The sequence below is a fragment of the Gorilla gorilla genome, chromosome 9, assembly GCF_029281585.2.
Source record: "Gorilla gorilla gorilla isolate KB3781 chromosome 9, NHGRI_mGorGor1-v2.1_pri, whole genome shotgun sequence".
In the NCBI taxonomy this organism is placed as follows: Eukaryota; Metazoa; Chordata; class Mammalia; order Primates; family Hominidae; genus Gorilla; species Gorilla gorilla.
In genome coordinates, this window is record NC_073233.2 from 107,694,206 (window position 1) to 107,721,719 (window position 27,514).

General features: G+C 36.2%; 1 protein-coding gene across 1 annotated transcript in view; it reads left to right on the plus strand.

The window, feature by feature from the left end:
* The window catches only part of CNTN5 (contactin 5), a 1,330,348-nt gene that overhangs the window by 760,815 nt on the left and 542,019 nt on the right, over positions 1–27,514 (plus strand). The window lies entirely within an intron of this gene.

The following is a 27,514-nucleotide window of genomic DNA, read 5'->3' on the forward strand; positions in this document are numbered from 1 at the left end:
ACCTTATCAAGTCAACTTCATCCCTGGGTTACAAGATTGGTTCAACATATACAAATCAATAAACATAATCTATCACATAAACAGAACCAACGACAAAAACCGCCTGATTTTCTCAATAGATGTAGAAAAGGCCTTTGATAAAATTCAACACCCCTTCATGCTAAAAACTCTAAATAAACTAGGTATTGATGGGACATATCTCAAAATAGTAAGAGCTATTTATGACAAACTCACAGCCAATATTATACTGAATGGGCAAAAGCTGGAGGCATTCCCTTTGAAAGCTGGCACAACACAAGGATGCTGTCTCTCACCACTCCTATTCAGCACTGTACTGGAAGTTTTGGCAAGGGCTATCAGGCAAGAGAAAGAAATAAAGGGCACTCAAATAGGAAGAGAGGAAGTCAAATTGTGTCTGTTTGCAGATCACATGATTGTATATTTAGAAAACCCCGTCGTCTCAGCCCCAAATCTCCTTAAGCTGATAAGCAACTTCAGCAAAGTCTCAGGATACAAAATCAATGTGCAAAAATCACAAGAATTCCTATACACCAATAATAGACAAACAGGGAGCCTAATCATGAGTGAACTCCCATTCACAACTGCTACAAAGAGAATAAAATACCTAGGAATCCAACTTACAAGGGATGTGAAGGACCACTTTAAGGAGAACTACAAACCACTGCTCAAGGAAATTGGAAGACACAAACAAATGGAAAAACATTCCATGCCCATGGATAGGAAGAATCAATATTGCAAAAATGGTCACACCGCCCAAAGTAATATATAGATTCAGTGCTATTCCCATCAAGCTACCATGTACTTTCTTCACAGAATTAGAAAAAAACTACTTTAAATTTCATATGGAACCAAGAAAGAGCCCATATAGCCAAGACAATCCTAAGCAAAAAGAACAAAGCTGGAAGCATTATGCTACCTGACTTCAAACTATACTACAAGGCTGCATTAATGGAAACAGCATGGTACTGGTACCAAAACAGACATATAGACCAATGGAACAGAACAGAGACCTCAGAAATAACACCACACATCTACAACCATCTGATCTTTGACAAACCTGACAAAAACAAGCAATGGAGAAAGGATTCCCTATTTAGTAAATGATGTTGGGAAAACTGGCTAGCCATATGCAGAAAACTGAAACTGGACCCCTTCCTTACACGTTATACAAAAATTAACCGAAGATGGATTAGAGATTTAAACGTAAGAACTTTCATTCAGTTTACCTCAGAATGCCAAAAAAGTTAAGGGAATCGATACGCTATTTGCTAGACAAATTCTTATTTAGATAACTTCTTAGAAACATTTAGATGTAACAAAATGAGTTTTCTGATTTGGTGATTATTGGCAAGTATGTTCAGATATGAATTTTAAATGTTATGGAATGATAGTTTTTCATTTGCTTCTGAAACTACACTGTTTTTTGTTTTTATTTATTTATTTATTATACTTTAAGTTTTAGGGTACATGTGCACCTGCACGTTTTGGTTTTAAGAGGATGATCATCTTAACCAGGGAAGAAATACAGAAGAAAAATGAGCCGTAGAGTGAAGAATGTATGTAAATGCACTTTAGAAAGAGGAGAGAATGTGCTATATTTAATAAAAAACAGTATTTTTAAAGTATCATTTAAGAGACAGTGATAATGAAATTAGGACCTGTTCAACTCTTAACGTAAATGTTATATATTTTCCATATTAAAAATCTTTAAAATATTTTTAAAAACATTACTTATAAGGTATAATATTAAACTTATATTTTTAGCAGTGAGAATGTATTTGAGGTTTTGTCTTCAAGCTTTAGTTGCAAAGAGAAAAGTAGTTTTTACCAGAAAAAAAAAATGGCCAAGGAATGATTCAACATCCTATAGTGGCACGAAGCCAACTCTTCTAATCAATAAGTTGTCATTGCCAGTAAGCTGAAGAAGAAAAAAACAGAAATGGTTTACAATTGGATATTTCCAATTATTTCAAAGAAGAAAAATATGTTACCAGATATGAGTCAAGATGACATAAAGTACATGATTTGTCTCTATTAACTTTGACCAGAACCAGAAAAAAATATATCAGACATGTGCTATACATATAATTAAGCCATTAATACACAACGTAAAATCTCTCGTGACCTCATTCTATAAGGCTTAAATTCCTGAAAAATTTCTCCCTATACCATTGCCAAAACATGTAGCTAACCAGACCATATACAGATCTGATTCCAGTCACTGTTTATCTCATTTTAATGTGGTTTCTTTAATTATAATGCCATTATAATTTCAGGTCAATTAAGAATGGTGTGTAAATCATACAGCATTTCCTAAAATCCTAACATGACTTGATTAAACTTTCTCTGTGTTCTTGGCACCCCTCACATTCATGATCAAAAGAATACACAATCTCCCATGGCTTTGCCTTGTTCTATTTTCAGGTGATCTCTTCCAGTTTGTACACTTTTTCTGTATCTTCCTGATATAGAAAGTTTTTACAATTTTCCCTGATGTTACCTACTTTTAGTTTCTTAACTTCAACATCTTCCTCTCTGAATTCCTCCATTAATGAATACTGTCTATTTCTCAAGTTTAATTGCCTCTTATTATCATGAATAAGTTTCCTTGTTAATAACATATAGGCCGTGGAGGGCATTTCAAAAAATTGAAGTTAAAAACTGTCTTGGGCAATAAAAGCCAGTAGCTCTTAGAGGTGAACATGTTCAAAGACAGGACGTATTTCGGTATATAAATTTTTGTATACCTATAGAAACATCTCATTAATTTATTGTGTAGCTCATAAACACATTATTTTTATATCATTCCCTTTTGTAATGAGAAATGATGAAAAGTAGATTTTAGATTTCTGTTTTGTTCAGCAATACTTGTTCAGTACTGACCCCATACAAGTCACAGTGATAGGCCTTCTAGAAGTTGATGTAACTTTTTACATTATTGCAGCAGATAACAACTTTATTATATATGCAGAGTATGCTAAAGATGCCTGTAAGGAAACACATATGATAAGCATCACTAGGAAATGTACCTATTAAAATTTTTACTCAGTCACCTCTTGGCCAGATTAAATTTCTGCTCACTAAAGATAGTAAAATCTTAGTTGTATCGTGTGTATATTTTCATTGTTCAATTCTGAAAAAATCTATTTTATATACGGGGAATGCTTTTTATTAAGGGGGCTCAATTTCAGATTTCATCAGCACAGCTCTTTCAACAGTCCGTGTTAGCTGACTTTCTGAAAAAACGTTTCCAATAAGAGCGTCTCAAAATCTAGTAGCTTAATATTTTATTTCTAAACCTTTCATTAAAATTATATTGTAAAAATCTAACATCTCCCCAAAACAGTGCTCGTTAACTCTGGGAATCTCTACTGTTCTAAGAAACAAACAAAAAAATAATTATAAGAAATAGTTCTATGTTACTTTGAAGAATCAGTAGATGCATGTCAAACTGATTTTATTTTAAAGCTGTTGTAGCAATATTAGATATAAAAACAATACAAATTATGATTATGAAACAGTTTGTAGAATTCCCATTTTGTACCAGACAATGTACTCAAAAATTCATACATATTATCTCAATATTCAGAACAGCCCCAGTGAAGTAGTTACTATTATCCTGATTTTACAGATTAGAGAGATTAAGTAACTTCTCTAATGTAAGACAGATAATGAACAACAGAACTGGGGTTTAAACTTGAGGAAAATAAGTTTTAAGAAGTCAGAAATTAAGTCTTTGGAGATAATTTTTCATGTTATAATGGAAATTATAAATGGAATAAACTGCAATAAACTATCATGGAATAAACTGACAAAATATTGCATACCTTACTGTAGATGTAATGGGCAATTGAATAATTATCACTTAGCTTCCTTTGCTTCCATCAGCTGTATAGGATTCCTTCCAGGTTTGATATAATTCTTAAAACATTGCTTCCCGTTATTGTATTTTAGAATATGTTCTTTCACTGTTTGAAATACTACATCGTTTTAAATTTTCCTCTCTTAAATCTTGTCTTCCACCCATGAAGTTATCTCCTTAACCAAAATAGAACTTGATTCCTTGATTGAGATGAGAAAATTTTTTATTTCATTTTTGTTTAGATTCATGGGATATATGCGCAGGTTTGTTACATGGTTATATTGCGTGATGCTGAGGTTTATGGTACAGTTGATCCCATCATCCAGGTAGTGGGCATGCTACCCAGTAGCTAGTTTTTCAACTCTTTTTCTGTCTCCCTGCTTCTCTCCTTTAGTAATCTGAAGTGTCTATTGTTGCCATCTTTATGTCCTTGAGTACCCAGTGTTTAGCTCCCACTTATAAGTAAGAAAATGCAGTATTTGGTTTTCTGTTGCTGTGTTAATTCACTTAGGATAATGGCCTCCAGCTGGATCTGTGTTTCTGCAAAACTGAATAATTTGAAAGACATGATTTCATTATTTTCTATGGCTGCATAGTATTCTATGGTGTACAGGTGCCACATTTTCTTTTTTAAAATTTTTATTTTAGATTCAGGGGTACATGTGCAGGTTTGTTATAGAAGTAAATTGTGTTTCATAGGAGTTTGGTGTACAGATTATTCCACCACCCCACCCAGGTAATAAGCATAGTAATAGGTAATTTTTGATCCTCACCCTTCTCTCTCCTTCCACCTCAAGTAGACCTTAGTGTCTTTTGCTCCCTTCTTTGTGTCCAGATGTACTCAATGTTTAGCTCCTACTTGTAAGACCATGCTGTATTTGGTTTTCTGTTCCAGCATTAGTTCGCTTAGGATAATGGCCTCCAGCTCCATCCACATTGCTACAAAAGACATAGTAACATCCTTTTTTATTGCAGCTTAGTGTTCTATAGCGTGTGTGTATCACATTTTCTTTACCCAGTCTACCATTCATGGGAATTTAGGTTGACTCCATGTCTTTAATATTGTGAATATTGCTATGATGAATATACACATGCATGTGTTTTTATGGTAGAATGATTTAGATTCCCTGGAGTATATACCCAATAATGGGATTTCTAGGTCACATGGTAATTCTGCTTTGAGTTCTCTGAGAAATTGTCAAACAAGTTTTCACAATGCTGAACTAAGTTACATTCCCACTAGCAACATATAAGCCATCCCTTTTTCTGCACCCTCGCCAGCATGTTATTTTTTTGACATCTTATTGATTGCCATTTTGACTGGTGTCTTATTCTGGTTTTGATTTGCATTTCTCTAATGATTAGTAATATTGAACATTTTAATATCCTTTTTGGCCACATATATGTCTTCTTTTGAAAAGTGTCTGTTTATGACCTTTGCCCACCTTTTAATGGGGTTGTTACTGCTTATTACTTTTTCAGTTTCTTATAGATTATTAGACCTTAGTCAGATGCATAGTTTGCAGATATTTTCTCCCATTCTCTGTGTTGTTTGCTCTGTTGATAGTTTTTTTTTTTCCTGTGTAGAAGCTTAAGTAGATCCCATTTATAAATTTTTGCTTTTGTTGCAATTGATTTTGGGGTCTTAGTCATGAACTCTTTCTCCATTCTTATGTTCAGAATGGTATTTCCTAGGTTATCTTCCAGGGTTTTAATAATTTTAGGTTTTGCATTTAAATCTTTGACCCATCTTGAGTTGCTTCTTGTATATTTTATAAGAAAGGGGTCCAGTTTTGACCTTCTGCATATGGCTAGCAGGTTATTCCAACATCATTTATTGAATAGGGGGACTTTCCCCATCACTTATTTTTGTCTCCTGTGTCAAAGAGCAGATGGTTGCAGGTGCATGGCATTATTTTTGGTCTATTTTCTTCCATTCATCTATGTGTGTGTATTTATAACAGTAGCATGCTGTTTTGAAGTTGGGTCACGTGGTGCCTCCAGGTTTGTTCTCTTTGCTTAGGATTGCCTTGGCTATTCAAGCTCTTTTTTGGTTTTACAAGAATTTTTAAATAGTGTTTTTGAATTCTGAGAAGAATGTAATTGAAAGTTTGATACAGACAGCAGTGAATCTGTAGATTGCTTTGGGTAGTTTGGCCTTTTTAACAATCTTGATTCTTCCTATAAGAGTGGAGTATTTTTCTATTTGTCTTCTCTGATTTCTTAGAGCAGTGTTTTGTAGTTGCATTTTAGAGATCTTTCACCTCCCTGGTTAGCTGTATTCCTAGGTATTTTATTCCTTTTGTGGTCATAGTGAATGGATTTTTGCTCTTGTTTTGGCTCTCAGATTGGATCTTGTTGATGTATAGGAATGTTACTGATTTTTGAACATTTAATTTGTATCCTGAAACTTTGCTAACATTGTTTGTCAAAGGCTTTTGGTGGGGTCTTTAGGGCTTTATAGGTATAGAATCATTTTATCAGTGAAGATAGCTAGTTTTGACAACTTTTCCTGTCAGGATGCGTTTTTTTTTTTTTTCTTTCTCTTGGCTGTTTGCTTTGGCCAGGATCTCCAATACTATGTTTAATAGGAATGGTGAAAATGGTCACTCTTTCCTTGTTCCAGTTCTCAAGGGGAATGCTTTCAATGTTTGCCTATCCAGTATGATGTTGACTGTGGGTTTGTCAGAGATGACTTATTATTTTGAAGTATGTTTCTTCAATGCCTAATTTCTTGAGAGTTTTTAATAGGAAGGGATGTTGAAATTTATCAAAAGCCTTTTCTGTATCTATTGAGATCAAATGGTTTTTGTTTTTAGTTTCTTTTTTGAGATGAATAATTTATTGATTTGCATATGTTGAACCCACCTTACTTGACTGTGGTGGGCTAGGTTTTTGATGTGCTGCTGGATAAGGATATGGTTTGCTAGTATTTTGTTGAGAATTTTTGAATCTATGATTATTGAGGATATTGGTCTGAAGGGTGTGTGTGTGTGTGTGTGTGTGTGTGTGTGTGTGTGTCTGTCTGTCTGCAAGGTTTTGGTATTAAGATGATGCTGGCCTCATGGAATGAGGTAGGAGGGAGTCCCTACTACTCAACCTTTTGGAGTAGTTTCATTGGAATGGTAGCAGCTCAGCAGCTCCTCTTTATACATCTGGCAGAATTAAGCTGTGAATCTGCCTGGTCCTGGGCATTCTCTGGTTGGTAGGCGTTTCTTACTGTTTCAAATGCAGAACTCTTTATTGGTCTGTTCAGGGATTCACTGTCTTCCTGATTCAGTCTTGGGTGGTTGTATGTTTCCAGGAACTTATCTATTTCTTTTAGGTTTTGTAGCTTGTGTGCATGCAGGTGTTCATAGTAGTCTCTGAGAGTTTTTTGTATTTCTGTGAAGTCAGTGGTAACATCCCCTTTGGGATATCTGATAGTGTTTATTTGGATCTTCCCTCTTTTATTTTTTTCCCTGTATTAGTCTACTAGCAGTCTATCTAATTAATTTTTTTTTTTTGACACAGTCTCACTCTGTCGCCCAGGCTGGAGTGCAGTGGTGAAATCTCGGCTCACTGCAACCTCTTCCTCCCAGGTTCACGCCATTCTCCTGCCTCAGCCTCCCGAGTAGCTGGGACTACAGGCACCTGCCACCATGCCCAACTGATTTTTTGTATTTTTAGTAGAGACGGGGTTTCACCGTGTTAGCCAGGATGGTCTCCGTCTCCTGACCTCGTGATCCACCTGCCTCGGCCTCCCAAAGTGCTGGGATTACAGGCGTGAGCCACTGTGCCTGGCCCTATCTTCTTAATTTTTTAAAATAATCAGCTTCTGGGTTTATTAATCTTTTGTATGGTTTTTCACATCTCAATGTCCTTCATTTCAGCTCTGATTTTATTTCTTGTCTTCCGCTAGATTTGGGGGTGATTTGCTGTTGTACTTCTAGTTCCTCTAGTTGATAATTTGAGATCTTGCTAAATTTTTCAGGCATGTGTTTCATTTTTATAAGCTTCCCTCTTAACACTGCTTTGTATGTGTCCCAGAGATTATTGTATGCTATATTTTGTTTTTCATTACTTTCAAAAAATTCCTTGATTTCTGTCTTAATTTCATCATTTGCCCAGAAGTCACTCAGGAGCAGCTGTTTAATTTTCATGTAATTTTATGGTTTGCATGATTTTCTTAGTATTGATTTTTATTTTTAATTAGCTGTGGTATAAGAGTGTGGTTGATTTCAATTTATAAAAAAATAATTTAGGATTGTTTATGAATTATTTTTGGTCCATTTTGGAGTATGTGGCATGTGCACATGAGAAGAATACATAATCTATTGTTTTTGTATGGAGAGTTCTGTAGATGCCTATTAGTTCCATTAACTCAAGTGTTGAGTTCAGCTCCTGAGTATCTTTGTTAGTTTTCTGCCTCAATGGTCTGTCTAATACAGTCAGTGGTGTGTTGTAGTCTTCCACTATTATTGTGTGGTTATCTGCGTCTCTCCATAGGTCTCTAAGAGCTTGCTTTTGAATCTGGGTGCTCCTGTGCTGGGTACATAGATATTTAGGATAGATAGGTCTTCTTGTTGAATTGAACCATTTACTGTTAGGTAATGTCCTTCTTTGTCTTTTTTATTTTTTAATCTTCGTAGGCTTACAGTCTTTTTTGTCTGAAATTAGAATGGCAATCATTGCTTTTTTTTCTGTTTTCCATTTTCTTGGTAGATTTTCCTCCGTCCCTTTACTGTGAAAGTATGGGTGTCACTGCATGTGAGATGGGTCTTTTGAGACAGCATACTATTTGGTTTTCCTTGTTTATCCAACTTGCCATTCTGTGCCTTTTATCGGGGCATTTTGCCTGTTTACATTGATGATTAGTATTGATATGTGTGGATTTAATCCTGTCATCGTGTTTGTTAGCTGGGTTATTTTGCAAACTTGTTTATGTGGTTGCTTTATAGTGTCACTGGTCTATGTACTTAAGTGTGCTTTTGTTGTGGCTATAATGGTCTTTCCTTTCCATATTTAGCACTCCTTCAGGATGTTTTGTAAGGCAGATCATTTGGTAACAAATTTCCTTAGCATTTACTTATCTGAAAAGAATCTTATTTTTCCTTTGTTTATGATGCTTAGTTTGGCTGGATATGAACTTCTTGGTTGGAAATTATTTTCTTTAACCATGCTGAATATAGGCTCCCTATGTTTTCTGGCTTGTTTGGTTTCTTTGGAAAGGCCCACTGTTAGCCTGGTGGGACTCCCTTTGTAGATGACCTATCCTTTCTTGCTAGCTCCACTTACCTTTTTTTTCTTTCTTTGAACTTTGGAGAATCTGATGACTATGTGTCTTTGAGTTGGCTGTCCTGTATAATATCTTGCAGGGGTTCTCTGCATTTCCTGAATTTGAATGTTAGCCTCTATGGCAAGGTTAAGGAAATTTTAATGGAGGATATCCTCAAATATGTTTTTCAAGTTACTTGCTTTCTCTCTCTCTTTTTAAGGGATGCCAGTGAATCATAGATTTAGTTTCTATACATAATCCCATATTTCATGGAGGTATTGTTCATTCTTCTTCATTCTTTTTTCTTTATTTTTGTCTGACTACATTCTGTTAGAGTTGGTTTTTGAGCTGAGAGATTCTGCCCTCAGTTTGGTCAGTTCTGTTGTTAACAGTTGTGATTGTATTATGATGTATTTGAAGTGAGTTTTTCAGCTCTAGCAGATCAGTTTGATTCTTTCTTAAAATGGCATTTTTGTCTTTTGTCTTCTGTATCATTTTATTGTATTCCTTAGAATTTTTGGATTGGGTTTTGACTTTCTCCTGAATCTCAATGATCTTTATTCCTATACATATTCTGAATTGTTTTTCTGTCATTTCAGCCATTTCAGCCTGGTTACGAATCATTTTCTGGGGAACTAGCGTGATCATTTGGATAGAAGGAGAACTCTGCCTTAGTGAGTTGCCAGATATGTTGTGCTGGTTGTGTCTTATCTATGTGAGCTAATGTTCTTTCAATCACTGAAGCTGTTATCCTTTAGATCTTTTTTTTTGTATTTATCTTCCTTGTGTTCTTTAAATCATAGACATTGTTATCCTTTGGACCTTTTTTTAAAAACATTATCTTCTTTGATGTCTTTGGGGCTTTGAGTGTGGTATTAGATGGATTCACTCAACTGTCTTCATTTCCGGTCGATTTTATGGGGTCTCAGACTCAGCTCAGGACTCCTGGGCTGCATGTTGTAACCCTGAGAGCAGTTATAAGGTCACTGACTTAGTTATCTGATCCATTGAGGTTAGGAACTTGCAGTTCTAGAGGATCTAAGGTATTTCTGGACCACCAATCACAACATTCTGTTGAATGTGCCAGCCAAAGTACTTCATCAGGCAGTTTCAGTGGGATCTGTCCTTATTCCCACATGCCAGCAGCAATGCTAGAGGGTGGAGTGCATGTGCATTAGTTGGGGTGGGGCACTGGCAGGTGTGGGGTGTTGGCTTCTATACAGATGTTTGTAGCAGTGATGGTGGCAATGCAATGTGGGTGGGGTACAGGGCCACTGGCATCTATGCACTCAATCACACTGGTAGCAGTGTTGGCATGGGGACATGGTACTTGCAGGTACAGAGCTGGCAGTATTTGTGTGCATGTTCACTTCAGTGGCAATGGCAGTGCAGGGTTGGGGACAGGTCTGCTGGAATCTCTGGGCACATTTGCACCAGCAATTGTGGCACAGTCAGGGAGTGGCAGGGTGTGCTCCAGCCGGCACTCATAGCATGGTGGAGTGCATACACACATGTACATCTGTTGGGGAGGGGAGGTGATGTCCACCTGTATGCATGTGTGCTGGCAAAGTGATAGGGGGGTAGCCATAGGCAAGTGTATGCTGGCAAAGTTGCGCAGGGAAGGATATGGTGGGGGGTAAATGCGAGTGACCTGGTGCACTTCACAAATGGGTGCTGTGCTGGAGCTCTCCGATGGTCAGGTGCAGTCTGCCAGCATATGAGCTATGATACGGGCCCCCAGAAGGCACTCTGGCTGGGCATCTGAGGCTGCACTGTAAGCAGGCACAGCCAGACTGAAACCCCAGGAGAGGCCAACAGACAGGGGGCTGCTCTGGTAGAACTGGTCCTATCTCAGGGGCAAGATCAATCTGCTCTTTTCAGGTCCACTAGCTCTCCTAGGGCTCAAGTCTCCTAGGGAAACCCAGCAAGGCTTGGAGGATGGACATCCCTGGTTGAGCTTCACTGCAGACACTCCTGTGCCAAATCCTCTGGGTGCTACACTGGCTGGATTTTTTTCCCCTACTACATCTCTAAGCAGCTCTCCCTGACAACTCAAGTGTCTCTGGAGGTCGTGTGGTCTTCTGCTGCCAGGATTCCAGGGGTCAGTGGTGAGGGCAGGCTGCTCCTCACCTGCTCAATTCACTCCTTCCCTAGGAGTCTTTGGGTGCCAGGAATGAGTCCCAGGGCACCCTAGCTACATGCAGGATTCCCCACGTCCTCCCTCTTCTGCCTGACATCTGTGTCCTCCCTCCATCCACTCACATTGCCTTCCCTCTGAAGGTCTGCTCAGAGTGCACCAGTCTTCCCAATGTCCTGGGCCCTTGGTGGCAGATATCCCTCCTGGCTACATCTAGTCAGCCATCTTGACACTGTACCACATTTCTTAATGCAATCCACCATCGATGTGCAGTTAAGTTGATTCCATGCCTTTGCTATTCTGTATACTACTGTGATGAACATGGGAGTTCAGGCGTATTTTGTGTAAAATGATCTATTTTCCTTTGGATATATATCCAGTAATGGGACTGATAGGTGGAATGGTAGTTCTGGTTTAAGTTATTTGAGAAATCTCCAAACTGTTTTTCACATTGGCTGAGCAAATTTACATACCCGCCAATAGCGTATAAGTGTTCCCTTTACACTGCAGCCTTGCCAGCAAACTTTAAGAAGCCAAAAAACGTTAAGAAATCACTTTTTTGAATCTGTAATAACTGCCATTCTGACTTGTGTGAGATGGTGTTTCACGGTGGTTTTGATTAGCATTTCTATGATGATGAATGATGTGGAGCATTTTTTCAGGCTTCTTGGCCACTTATATGTCTTCTTTTGAGAAGTGTCTGTTCATGTCCTTTGCCCACTTTGTAATGGGCTTATTTGTTTTTTGCTTGTTAATCTGTTTTAGGTACTTAAAGATTTTAGATATTAGATCTTCATCAGGTGCATTTTTTTTGTGAGTATTTTCTCCCATTCTTCAGGTTGTTTACTCTGCTGGTTTATTTTGCTGTGAAGAATCGCTTTAGTTTAATTAGGTCCCACTTGTCAATTTTTGTGTGTGTTGGAATAGGACTTTTTAAAGTTAAAACGAATGACTTTTATTATAATTTATTATTTTGTCATTAATTTGTGAAATTATAAATTGTACCACAATAAAACAAAATCATTTAAAAATATAGCCTCTGCCTGTTTATCTTTTTTTAAAAAATATTTACTGAATTTTTATTTTAAGTTCAAGGATACCTGTGCATGTTTGTTACATAGGAAACTTGTGTCATGGACGTTTGTTGTACAAGTGATTTTGTCACTCATGTATTAAGCTTAGTACACATTAGTTATTTTTCCTGATCCTTTCCTCCTACCCTACCCCCTCTGATAGGCCCTAGTATATGTTTTTCCCCCAATGTGTCCATGTGTTCTCATCATTTGGCTCCCACTTACAAGTTAGAAGATTCGGCATTTGGTTTTCTGTTCTTGCATCGGTTTGCTTAGGATAAGCAATCCATTTTCCTGTCCAATCCATGTTCCTGCAAAAGAAATGATCTCATTCTTTTCTATGGTAGAATTGCATTTAAGGACATAGTGATAAATTGTTCCTCAAGTCTACTGTCCAGAACAGTGTTTTCTTCTAGGATTCTTGTAATTTGGTGTTTTGCATTTAAATTTTTATCTATCTTGAATTAATTTTTATAAATGGTGAAAGATCAAGGGTCCAGGTCATTCTTCTGTGTACAGTTAGACAGCTATCCCAGCATCACTTTTTGAACAGGAGGTCCTTTTGCCACTGCTTGTTTTTGTTGACTTTGTTGAAGATTAGATGGTTATGGGTATTTGGTGTTATTTCTGGGCTCTCTATTCTGTTCCGTTGATCTGTGTGTCTGTTTTTACATCAGTACCATGGAGCTGTTTTGAGTACTGTACCTTTATAGTTTGAAGTCAGGTATTGTGGTGCCTCCAGTTTTGTTCTTTTTGCTTATAATTGCTTTGGCTATTTGAGCTCTTCTTTGGTTCTATATGAATTTTAAAATAATTTGTTCTAGCTCCGTGAAGATTGATGTGGGTACGTTCATAGGAATAGCATTGAATTTGTAGCTTGCTCTGGGCAGTATGGCCATTTTAATGATACTGATTTTTCCAATTAATGAGCATGGAATGTTTTTCCATTTGTTTGTGTCATCTATGATTTCTCTTAGCAGCATTTGGTAGTTCTCTTTGTAGAGGTCTTTTATCTCCTTGGTTAGAGATATTCCTAGGTATTTTATTTTTCATGTAGCTACTGTAGATGAGATTATGTTCTTGTTATGGTCTTAGCTTGACTGTTATTAGTATATAGAAATGTTACTGATTTTTGTACATTAATTTTGTACCTGAATCTTCACTAAGGTCATTTATCAGTTCCTGAAGCCTTTAGGGTTTCTATGTGTAGAATCATATTACTGGCAAAGAGAGGTAATGTCACTTCACCTTTTTCTATTTCAGTGCCTTTTATTTCTTCCTTCTGCTTGATTACTCTGGCTAGCACTTCCAGTATTATGTTAAATAGGAGTGGTGAGAATGGCGCATCCTTATTTTATCTCAGTTCTCAAGGGGAATGCTTCTAGTTTTTGGCTGTTCAGTATGGTGTTAGCTGTAGGTTTGTCATAAATGGCTTTTATTATCTTGATGTATGTTCATTCAATGCCTTGTTTTCTGAGAGTTTTTATCATGAAGCAAGGCCGGATTTTATCAAATGCTCTTCCTTGTCTATTGAGATCATCATGTCGTTTTTGTTTTTAATTCTGTTCATGTGGTGAACATTTATTTTTTTTATTTTTTTTTATTTTTATTTTTTGAGACGGAGTCTCGCTCTGTCGCCCAGGCTGGAGTGCAGTGGCGCGATCTCGGCTCACTGCAAGCTCCGCCTCCTGGGTTCACGCCATTCTCCTGCCTCAGCCTCCCGAGTAGCTGGGACTACAGGCGCCCGCCACCACGCCCAGCTAATTTTTAGTATTTTTAGTAGAGACGGGGTTTCACCGTGTTAGCCCGGATGGTCTCGATCTCCTGACCTCGTGATCCACCCGCCTCGGCCTCCCAAAGTCCTGGGATTACAGGCGTGAGCCACCGCGCCCGGCCGGTGAACATTTATTGATTTGTGTATGCTAAACCCACCTTGCATCCTAGGAATGAAGTCTACTTGATCATGAAGAATTAACTTTTTGATAGGCTGTAGGATTTGGTTTGCTAGTGTTTTGTTGAGGATTTTTGCATATATGTTTATCAGGGATATTGGCATGTAATTTTCTTTTTTTTGTTGTGTTTTTGTCAGGCTTTGGTAACTTGGGGTGATGCTGCCTTTGTAGAATGAGTTACGGAGAAGCCCCTCCTCTTGGATTTTTTGGAAAAAATTGGGTAGAATTGGTACCAGCTCTTCTTTGTATATCTTGTGGAATTTGGCTGTGAATCCATGTGCTCTGGGCTTATTTTGGTTGGTGGGTTTGTTATTACTAATTCCATGTCAGAAATTGATATTAGTCTGTTGAGGGTTTCCATTTCTTTCTGATTCAGTTTTGAGACATTATGTGTTTTCCAGGAATTTACGCATTCCCTCTAGGTTTTCTAGTTCTTGTTACTCTAGTTCCTCTATCTGGTATGTTACATTGTTTCTGTTTTTTTCTAACTTTTTAAGATAGATATTTAGTGTAATAAACTTTGTTTTTAACACTGCTGTTTTTGCATCCCAGAGATTTTTGTATGTTGTGTCTGTGTTTTCATTTATTTCACAGAAGTTTTATATTTCTGCTTTAATTTCATTGTTTACTTAAAAGTCATTCAGGAGAAAATTGTCTAATACTCGGTTTTGAGAGGACTTCTTGGTATTGATTTCTATTTTTATTCTGTTCTCTGAGAATATGGTTGCTATAATTTCATTTAGTTAACTTACTGAGACTTGCATTATGACCCAGCATATAGTTGATGTTGAAGTATGTTTCATGTGTAGATGTGAAGAATTTATACTCTGCGATTCATATGTGGAATATTCTGTAGATGTCAATTAGGTCCATTTGTTCAACTGTTAGGTCTAGGATTTCTTTGTTAGTTTTGGGCCTTGATGATCTGTCTGATGCTGTCAGTAGAGTGTTAAATTCCGCCACTATTATCATGTAGCTGCCTAAGTCTATCAAAGGTCTAGAAGTACTTCTTTTATGACCAAAAGTGCTCTAATGTTTGATGAATATGTATTTAGAATAGTTGAGTCTTCTTGTTAAATTGAACTTTTTATCATTATGTAATGCATTTCTTTGTCCCTTTTTTTTACTGATCTTGGTTTAAAGTATGTTTTTATCTAAAAATAATGTTTCTTTTTTATTTTCTAATTGTTTAACAGATCTTTCTTCAGTCTTTTACACTGAACCTGTGGGTGTTGTTTCATGTGGGATGGTTCTTTTGAAGACAGCTGGCAGATGGGTTGTCTTTTTTTATTTTATTCAAATTGCCACTCTGTTCCTTTTAAGTACAGCATTTAGACCTTCTATATTCAAGATTAATATTGATATGTGAAGTTTTGATACTGTCATGAAGTTGTTAACTGATAGTTTTGAAGGTTTTATTGTGTGGTTGTTTTATAGTTTCTGTTAAGTGTGCTTCTGCAGGAGCAAGTATGTTTTGTTTTATTTTTCTCATTTCCATGTTATTACTACTGTAAGAGCCTCTTACAAGGCTGGCCTAGTGCTAATGAATTCCCTTAGTGCTTGCTCGTCTGCAAAAGATTTTATTATCTTTCATGTATGAAGTTCAGTTTGGTGAGATATGAAATTCTTAGTTACAATTTTTATTCTTTAAGAACGCTGAAAATAGGCCTCCAATCTCTCCTGGCTTGTAATGTTTCTGCTGAGAAGTCTGCAGTTAATCTGATGAGGTCCTCTTTGTATGTAATCTAACATTTTTCTCTAGCTGCCTTTAATTTTTTTCTTTAGCATTGACTTTGGACAGTGTGATTACTATATAGCTTGGAGATGTTCATTTTCTGTAGTATCTTGCAGTTGTTCTCTGGATTTCTTGTATGTGGATGTCTACCTTTCCAAGACTATTAGCAACATTTTCTTGAATTATTCTCTTAAATATGTTTTCCAGATAATTTACATTTTCTCCTTTTCTTTCAGGAATGCAAATAATTCATAAGTTTGGTTGCTTTATGTGATTCCATATTTCTTGACAACTTTTTTTTAACTCTTTTTTTTAAATTTATATTTTTGTCTCACTGGCTTATTTGAAAAGATCAGTTTAAGCTGTGAAATTCTTTCTTGTGCTTGGTGCAGTCTATTGATAAATGTTTCAATTCTATTTTGAAATTCTTTAAGTAAGTTTCAATTCAAGAAGCTCTGATTTTTTTTAAAGATGTTTATCTCTTCCTTCTATTCCTGTATTGCTTTAGTAGTTTCTTTGTGTTGATTTTCAACTTTCACTTTGGATATCTTTGGAGTTTCTTGCAATCCATGCTTTGAAATTCTTATCTGTCCTTGGCATGTGAATGCCCCCAAAGCATTCATATTTTTTATGGTGCCAGAATTCTGGAGCTGATTCCTTCTTTTCTGGAGATACTGGGATTTCTAATATTTGTAATTATTTTTGTGCAGTAGGGTTTTCTCTTCGTTTTCTTACAATATTATTGTTTTGTTTTTAATTTTCCTTTTCTTGTTCTCCACCCAGGGTGTATGACTGTAGAGAATATTGGGTAGAATTTTTTGTCTGTTCTTCTATAGACCTATGTTTTTCTGTTAGCAGGTTTTAAATTGGGCTATTCAGTTTGACCTACAGGCCTGTAGTTTGTGCTATGGGTAAGAGCCAGTTACAGCTAACATACTGGGTAGCTACTTGATCCTGGTTTATTAGGAGATTCTCTGCTGCCTCAGGGAATGAGCTGATTTGTGGAGTACACAGTTTTCTGAACTCCCTGATTAACTCTGGAGGGTAGGGGGAAAGATGTGCTTGTCCAAACCAGGAAGTCTCACCTACATGTTCCCTAATGGCAGGCACTAGTGCCATTTGCAAGGGAGAAACCACTGGGTGGCCACCAGGTTCCCAGAGTTGTGCCTCAGCATGGAGCTGTGAAATCTTCTCAGTTCCATGTTCTGTGTACAAGGTTGGGGTCGGGGGTGGGAAGGAAACCTAAACTCGTAATGTAGGAAAGTGACTGTTCCAGAGGCCTGGAGGTCTGCCTGTGCATTGACTGTAGAGGCCTTGCTGTGCCACAGTCTCTGCACAGGGAGGACAGGGTGACTCAGCCTGCTTGTCCAGGCAAATAGGTTCTGTGAATGCCTGGAGACCTACCTGGGCATGCCGTTCCGGGGGGTCCCCTGCACCAGGATCTCTTCACAAAAGAGATGTGGTGACTCAGGAAGCTTCTCCAGGTGAGTAGGTACTCCAAATGCTTGGAAATATTCCTGAATGTGGAGTGGAGAGGGCTCTGATGCAACACCATCTATGTACAGGAAAGGTGGCATGGCTCAGGCTGCCAATCCTGGTGAGCAGGTGTTTTGAACGCCTGGAGACCTGTCTAGGCATGGAGTGGAGAGGGTCCTGCTGCACCACAGTCTGTGTTCAGGAAGGGTGTGGAGGCTCAAGCTGGTGATCTAGGTGAATGGATATTCCAAATGTCTGGAGATCTGCCTGGACATAGAGCAAATAGTGCCCCCCTGCACCATGATCTGTGTCCAGAAAGGACGGGGTGGTTCAGGCTGTTGATCCAGGTGAGCAGCTGCTGAAAATGCATGGAGATCTTCCTGAGCATGGAGGAGAGAGGGCCCTGCTGCACCACGATCTCAAGGGAGTCAGTTGGAACACCCAGCAATGACACCCAGATGAGTTCCAGTTCACCGAGCTGGCCCTGGCTGCAGGTCTTGTTACCCTGGAGAAATCACAGCTGTACTAGCTCTTCTCCCACCCTAGGCCTGTGATGAGGGACAGCATAATTCCAGTGCCTTTTCATAATTCTGACTGGAGGTCCTTACCCTACTTTAGAGCAGGTGACCCAAGCTCTGGCCCAGGACTAAAATGCCTGTGCAGCCACACTGCTGGGTCACTAAAGAATTACTGACTTTGTATGTGCCCAGATTAAAAATGGCGTCCTGCTCTTGTTCCTGAGTTTGGGAAAATGCCCACAGTTTTTGCTGGTGTCTTTTCCTGACAGTGTCTACTGTTTTGTACAAGGGAGAACACTATGTTGCTCCTAGATCCTCTCCATAAATTAGCTCTCTAAGTTAGCCCCAGGGCATAGGAGAAACAAAGTGCCCTCCCTTTTCCTGGGTTTCTTGGATTCCATTGGAAAGGTGAATCACAGAGGGTGGCTGTATGTTTCTCTCATGTGCTGGGGTTTCAGTTACTTTTATGAGCTACGTCCCGTTACAGTGCTCTCTTCCCTGAGATCTGAGTTGTCCTTCACTTTTCTGGTGGATTTCTGTTTTCCTTCTTGAATTAAAGCTCACAGAATTGATCTTTACGAACTCTTGCTCTTTCCAAGTGGCTGAGACATCTTAAAATTCTCTAACCTACCATCTTGGGTTTTTAAAAATGAGATGAAAAACTTTGAGTAAACTCTTAGTGGGGTCTTTAAAGTCTTTTTTTTGTTTGTTTTATAAAAATGTAATGGCAGCCCATGTCAGAAAATACTCAAGTACAAAATGCCCAAATCTTCTACTTTTTATACCAAAAGGCTGGTGGTTTTCAGTCAGTATAATTACATTATATTGAATAAAAATAATTTACAAAATTAAATATGAATAATAGTGTGTTTTACAATATGGTAGATACATTTATTTGGAAAAAGTTACTTGATAAGTTGATTAAAGGAAAGTCATTTACCAAATGTGTACCCTAGCTTGCAAAATGTGTTTCCTAGATTACTACTTACAGAGAAAATCTTAATGTCAACTCAGTCAGTTAACAAAAACATAATGTGATATTTAGGAATAGTGCAAGTTGTCTTTTAAAAAATTAGATTTTTAAACCATTTTACTCTTCAAAATTACTTTCTGAACTCTAACATTATACTGAACATGTCAATCCTCTCAATTCTATTAGTTCACCTAAATCCATGAGTCTACAATAAGGTATGATTTTTGAGATAAAAAAAAAAACTCAGTAAAGTATGATATTACAACATTTAATTTTATTTTTATAATCTTATAACTACCTTCAAATATAATTCTTACATCTTTGCAAAGTAAAATTCTTTACATCAGCCCCTTAATTGTTAGCTAATATGGCAGAAACTCTTAATATGGAAGGAATAGAATATTTTAAAGATCTAATAAAAATAAATGTATATACTAAAGGTGTTTGAGTCTATGTTTATAGATGGAAGTACATCTTATAGAATATGGTAAAATGATTTATGAATTTTATTTTTTAAATAACTATTTTATACATATATACATATAAAATATATACACATATATAATACATATATATGAGAAAAACCACCAACATTACATTTTCATAAAATATTCAGTGCTTCATAATGGAACATATAACAGGATTAGAAAAATAGCAAGTTCAAAGGCTGAAAACAAAACATGGCCTCATCTATTTGAGAAACCATAGGTAACTCTTTATTGAGGAATTAAAGTCTGAGAGAAAACAGGAAATGGAATATATAAATTTTGACAAATAAAGACAGTCTTTCTCAGAAGAAAACTGCTTTGCTTTAAAGGTTTGAAAGAATAAGTGCAGTATTTTGGTCAGGCCTGTAACATGATCAGAAACATTACTTTCATAGAATTGTGGAGTATAGACTGGAAGGATCTGGGCAAAAATTAGGAAAACAGAGTTAACTAGAGCAGTGCTTGTGGGTATAGAGAAGGTAGAACTTGGAACTTCTGGAGGTTGGGTTAAATTTACCAATACCTGTGGAACATCCGGGTGTTTCACCTAGGCAATTACATAAAAAAGCCTGAAGGTCAGAGGGGAGATCTGAGCTATTTTTACAGAAAACCAAAACAATCAACCCATGTCTATAAACCTTTGTTTATATAGAGAAAAAAAATTAGAAATATTGTTTGTCATCATGAAGGCAAACTAACTTGTTAATTGAACTATTTTCAGCTAGTTGTTTTGGCAGCTGTAGACACAGCCTTGCAATCACTACTCATTAGGGTATTGGAACTATAGCTCCCCACCCTCCAGGGGAAGTAGTGTGCTTTCATAAACCATGGTAACCGAGGAATGAACACTTTCAATATGATATAATTAAACATTACGGGAAAGAATGAATTAGGGTTCTTTGTGACATTTGGCTAAACATGCTAGCAAGCAAAAATACACAAATGAAGGTCACATTTGCAATTATTATAAAAGTGTCTACATTTTAATTAGGTAGCTGATAAATGTCATTGAGCCTTAGCCACTGACCAACTGTCATTTTCTAAAAGGAGAGGAAAAATGTCACCTAAAAAGCCAGAATTTTTTGCATTGTCATGAAATTAAAAGTTGTAACCACAATAAAGTGTGTTCAGCACTAAGCTGTTAAATGGGCTTAGGGACAATCTCAAAATTTAGTAAAGAATATTTGGACAGCGTGTGAGGTGTCACTAGTAATACACATTTTCAAGCATTGTTTTTTTAAAGCATTGTGTCTTTATTGTAAAACCACATAGAGCCACATTAGCCTTGAACGTCTCTTCTCAGAGAGTACAAGTGAACTTTTTTTTCTTTGCCTGCAGATTTGACTTAAATTCATTCCTTATTAATTTGGACTAAATATTCACTGACTTTCTCCCTCCAATGACAAACTAATCTTCTTAAGCTCACACAGTATTGTACCTGACCTAAGAATAAAATAAATTGGTATCTCATCTCTTAGATATTCTTTATTTTTTGGAATTTCACATAGTATTTACTTGAAAATTATTTGTCCTTATCCCCTAAAAAATAAATGAAGTGTGTCAGCTAATATGAATCCCCCACTAAATTAACTTATAAAAGTGCCATGGAAGAAAGTAAATATATAAATACTATGTATGTGAGTGAGTGTGTGTGTGTATTGTCTTTAGAGTTATTCTGACTGATATTTCTGAATCCAATTTTTTTTAACTTTTAATAAGAAAATTCAAAAGACAAAATAGGTCGGGTGCAGTAGCTCATGGCTGTAATCCGAGCACCCTGGGAGGCTGAGGTGGGCAGATCATGAGGTCAGGAGTTCAAGACCAGCTTGGCCAACATGGTGAAACCCTGTCTCTGCTAAAAATACAAAAATTAGTCAGGTGTGGTGGCGCGCACCTCTAATCCCAGCTACTTGGGAGGCTGAGGCAGGACAGTCCCTTGAACCTGGGAGGCAGAGGTGGCAGTGAGCCAAGATTGTGCTACTGCATTCCAGCGTGGGCGACAGAGCAAGACTCTTCCCCCACCCCCCGCAAAAAAAAAAAATAGGTACATTAGATACACAAATACATAAATAAATCAATCATAAAATGATCAATTAGTTCTGCAAGATAACAATGTAAACCTTTTCTTCAGAGTATGCTATTATCAAATTGAAAGCAAAACACTACAGTAAATGAAATCCTTAATCATCAGTGTATAAAGTGCTTCTAAGAATCAAGGAAAACAAATCGGAACTCAATAGGATAAAAGAAAATATTTGATATATAATTTAATGATGAAATATGTGTACATGGAAAAATATGTGTCTAATAAAGTACAAATCTAATGATGAAATATGATTTCCACTATAATATTTGTAGAAAGTAAAAGAAACGTAATAGATCTTAGCCATCATCTAATAAAATGGTATGCAAAATAACATAAACGTTAAAGAAAATATTGCTCATTTATAATGGTAACAGGAGTCTAAATATTAAGTCAAAAATTCTAGAAAACAGTTTTTGCAGTAGCTGTTTTCACTTCAGAAATTCTGCTTCTGTTATATTCCTAGGAAATTACAGTAATAATCACAAAGATTTATGTACAGGGATATTCCTGTTTGGTTATATATGACAGATAAATTCATCTATAGGGATATGGTTGAAGAAGTTTTAACAAAACACATAATTGAAATATATAATTAATTAAATGCTTCTGAAGGACATTTGTAACAGAATTACGTAATTATAATTTATATATTTGTGTGTGTGTTTTTTAAGATGGAGCCTCACTCTGTTGCCCAGGCAGGAGTGCAGTGACCTGACCTTGGTTCCCTGCAACCACTGCCTCCCAGTTGAAGTGATTCTCCTGTCTCAGCCTCCTAAATAGCTGGTATTACAGGCATGCACTACCATGCCCAGCCACAATATAATATTAAATAAAAATTAGAAAATTATGTGTACAAACTGATTCCAGTTTTCTTCAAACAAAACAAAAAGTCTGCCTGTGTCTCTGTTGGCATATCTCTCCATAAATCAAATGAAGATAAATCCAAGTTTGTTTTTGCAGAGTATTCTATTTCTGCATATCAAGATCAAAGATGATTTTGTTCTGTAGTGAGCATATATTTGTTTATAATGAGAATATTTAAAACTAGAATTCAGAGGACTCTTCAGGTACCACAGTTTTGGATCTGAACCCTGTAACTTACTCCCTAAGGGAAATAATTAGGAATAGGGACCTTCTGTGACCCTGAAGGCAATACCAAAAGAAATAAATGGTAGCTGATTCTCATACCGATTTGGAAGGGTACTACACTGCTTTGAATTGAATTCATTTGTAAAACTTTTGACTTGAGAAGTAGTAGAGTTTGTGATGCATACATAACTTAGCCAAGAAATAGCAGTTCCACAGCTGGAAGTTGCTTTCTGACATTAAGGTTTTGTTGAATATTGTGCAAATATTATGGATGAGGCAAATGTGTGGACACTGATGGTGAGAGTGACATATTAAATCAGGCTGCAGTATTTTAGCCCACTTGATGTCTTTCTTTCAGTTTAAGTAACTGGACTAAATGTGCTGTCAGTTGAGGCTACAAAAATCACAACCACAGCAGATGAGTGAATTTAAATGGACTTTTACAGGTATTTAATCTGTTAAGTGAAAACTCACCTAACTTATCTAAAAATGTCATTGGGAAATTTTCTTTTGATATCTTTTCTTTGAAGAAATTGCTGTTAGTTGCACAGTTTCCCATTTACTCCTGTATGTGCCTCAGTAACCTGTAATTCCTAGGGTCAAAGCTGTAGGTCTGCTTTTGAAGAAAAATTGCCGTAGAAAAAAATCACTCAGGGACTTCAATAACTAACTCACCTTGCAGGGATTCCTAGGCAACTTTTTCATGTGCTAGGTAGCAAAATAAAAACCATAAACATATTTCCAATATCCATATTCCCATTTGTGAGAAATCACCAAAGCTTAATTCAAATTTCACCTCTACTGCCAAGCACTTTTTCTTGGTATCAGCTGCTTCTAACTAGATGCTCCAACATGAGTTAGCTTGAAGAGTAATCCTATTATGCACCTATTCCTCTCTCTCTTTTAAGATTGTGCCTTGTGACTTGAGCATCACAGTGAGCCTGTGATCACTGGAAAGACAGTAACAGACAGCTAAAGATGAAAAGCATAGGGTTTTCTTTAGTGGTAAAAATATAAAGAAGTTTATTTGCTCAGAGCAGCTACACAAGCAGGAGCCAGTGTACCCACACAAGTAGGAAGACACAACTTCCTTTGTCCCTACCATCTTGCTTACAGAGACACACATCTGCCCAAGATAGTACCCATGTGGAGTGAGGACTCCCCCAGGCCCGAGAAAAATTTTTATTTACTCTATGGGGGAGAATGATGTCAGACCCTCTTAATGCTATATGCTTCTATTAAGTGTAAAAATAAATTCACTTATAGCCCCAATTTGAAAACAACTAAGCCTTTTCGCTAAAACAAATTGTGACTATAGTTTTATCTGAGTGGCTCTGTTGCTAAGTTTTGTTGACATTCCATGATTATAAAGTGATCTCCTTGACGTTTATTTTTTTCTCTTACTTTATAAGAACTCTTTGAAGGCAAAGATTTTATGTTTTATTATACTTTTTTTAAATTTCCATAGTTAACTTTTAATGTGGGATACATAATAATCATTTCACATGTTAAATAAATTTTAAATCCTATATTGCATTATTTGTGTCTATGTCCAAAACTGTCATAATTATTTTTGGCCATCTAGGATTCCATTATATAATTAGCCATCTTGAATTCCATTCCTAAATCCAGAATTGAATGAGTACACCCAACTTTTACAGATTCTGTGTTCTACACTGCACCATAGGAAACACTGAACATGATACTGAACATAATGACACACACGTTTATTTTTAATATAACTGCATATATAAAAGCACAACTTGCCCACAGAATTGTTTCTAAAATTGGGAGGAAATACATTTTGTGTAATTATTTTCTAATTGCTAAGCGATGTTAGCTTTTTTTGATTTATTATCAAATACTGTCTGATCTATCTTAAACACACAGAGAATAGGAAAGTAAAAGCTAATATAATCATTACAGTTAAAACTTTACTGAAATCTTTAATTATCCAAAACAAGAGGGAATTCTTTAATCACTAAATTAATTTGGTTATATTTCTCAACTAGCTCCTGCCTGTGCTAATTTCCTCAGTGATTCATATTCATATTCATATTGTGAGGGAAATAATAATTTAATGCAATCATATTATGCTCTTGGTGATTTAAAGAGATAGCATCATAACACTATAGGTTTTTAAAAACTTTTAACAGCTATGAAAAAATACAAAACAAGAAAACTGTTAGAATCCCCTTTTTGGCAATAAAAGTCTATAATACCCAGTTTAATGTGTAACAATGTTCATGCTCTATCTGTGAATACAACTAAGAATTTACTATTTAGAAAAGACAAAGTTATCCAAATCTTACATAATTATGACTACAAATATTTACAGCATACCTGAGTATCAGTGTAGAAATAATTTCAAATCATGCTTCTTTTCCCTTGTAAATATGCCTATTTTTTCGATCTTATGTAAGGAACACGAGGATTGCAGTGCTGTTAACTTTTTTTCTTGTATCTTGGAACTATCAAAGTTTAAATGCCTGACTCTAGTGCTTTAAAAATCGTGAATTTCATCCTCTGCATATGCTTTTTGCTCTTGAAGCTACAACACTGTAAACTTTACACGTAATACATTTCTTGGAGAAAGTGCTGAGTTGAGACATAGAGTACATCTGATTTGGGCTATTTCAAACTCTCATATGCCATAGATGCAGACAACCAAATTGAAATGATGCACATTATTTATAAATTATTAACCATTTCTAAATATGCTCCACACGACTGGCTTTGCTGAGGTGTTTCATCCATCCATGCAAGCTTCATAAAACAGTAGCAGGCCAAAATTGCAGAGTTAACATTAATTCTCATCAAAGAGAGGACAGCCTTAGCAATTACTTTGAAAAAGGTCAGGTATCAGATTTCTTTATGCTGACTTTGATGCCAAATGGAGTCACACTGCAGGCTTGGATATTGTATGTCTTCTGTTTTTTTCTGTATACTCTGTCATGAATACGTAGTGCCACTCTTTGCTGTCTGACATATAAGTTGATGATGGAATATTCTCAAGAATACTATGCTCTCAAGAGCATCACACATCATTTGGTACTATAATTTACTTATATTTTTATACAAGAGCTTAAATAGACATTTACAATCAAACTTCAAAAGTAGGGAATACATGATTTATATGAATATCTGTCATTTCATGACCTGTGGGTGTTGCTCACTCTTCTGTACCAGTAAAACTTAACAGCATTGTGTCGGGAGTCGATAGAAAAGATTCAGATACAGAGTCCAATAGTGATAATACAGTTTTATCAATCAATATTTTAGGAGTGGTAAAGTTTCTTGTAAACATACCTCTCATATTTAGGGACGGAAATAGAATTCTGAAGTTTTATTGGTGTCAGAAAATTCAGAAATATTTTGATGATAGCAAGTGATTAAATACTTCAAAATATATTTTTATCATATTGACATTTTATTTTATCTTCTTCATAAATATTGCCATAAATAATTTTAGTTCTGCATATTCTAATCCATTATTTTATTAATATTTTATTTATATTTATATTTTAATATAACTATTATATTTATAATATTAATATTTTGTTAATATTATTTACATTGGATGGCAATGTTATGATCTCTAAAATGACCTTTTATTTAATGGAAAGAATGCTATTAGTTCCAAAGACTGCAAGTGGTGGCAATATCATTCTGACTTAATGGAGTACAGTTTTATTAAATAATGCAAGTTCAGTTGTCCCAGGGTCGTTATATCAGGAAATATTTAATGAAGGTATTAATATTTACTCCTACCCAACCTCCAGCTGGAATTTCATGGTGTGAGAGCACCAGGTTAATTGAGTTTTATCACAAAATCTCTGGGCCACTTTAGAAATAACTTTAATACATGCTCCCTAAGGTCTAACCTACAAAAAGTGAGAAAATAGAAAAAGAAATGATTAACATGTAACTAGATTTAGCTGACATCTTCAGCATAGTTATTTATTAAATGATTGAGCAACTGATGAAAATTTTTCTCGGAAAAGAAAAAGGTATGGGTTTGAGGAGAGTGGGTAAGATGCTAATTATCCGTCCTGTATGATGGGAGAATAAATGGACCAGGAAAGTGAAGTAGTATTTCCTGGAAACTCACAAGGCCTACTGGAAGTCAAATATCACACATTGAGTTCTTCCTTTCAAACCCTGAACAGGAATATGGAGAAAAGATGGGTACATGTTGCTTTAGCCAATAGAATCACAATATACACTTGTGGAGTTTTCTGTAGATACATAGAGTCTATTCATATCCAAAACTTTTCTTTTAGAATTTGTTTTTGGGAATACACCTGTTAGAAAAATAAAAAATGTAATCATTTCCTTTCCGCTCTTCACTTTTTCAGTTCCTCAGGGTAAAATGAATATGAAAATTCGGTATTCATATTCTCATTTTGTGACCCAGTCAAAGCTGGAAAGGGTAAACTCAGTATTCAGTTATACCCAGAAGAGTGGTACAGGATAATAACTAAACTCTAGATAATAATAACAAAAAATAATATAGAAAATGTATTGAGTTCTTATGGTCAGGCAAGCATAATTTTAACTGTTTTCTGTATATTACTTGATTTGATCTTTACAACAATCTGTGAGGGAATTCCTGTTGTTATCCTCAATCTAAAGTCAAGGAAGCTAAATCACAGAGCTATTCCTATCTTGCTCAAAGGCACAGAGATATTACGATGTGGAATCTAGATTTGAATTCATGCCATCTGACTTTGGAACTTCTATTGCAAACAGATTTACTGACAGAGCTAATCTCACACAAAAATTTCATTCAGTAAAATGAGTGGCCAAGATGGAGGAGGAGGGTATATGCATCGCAGCCAAGCGTG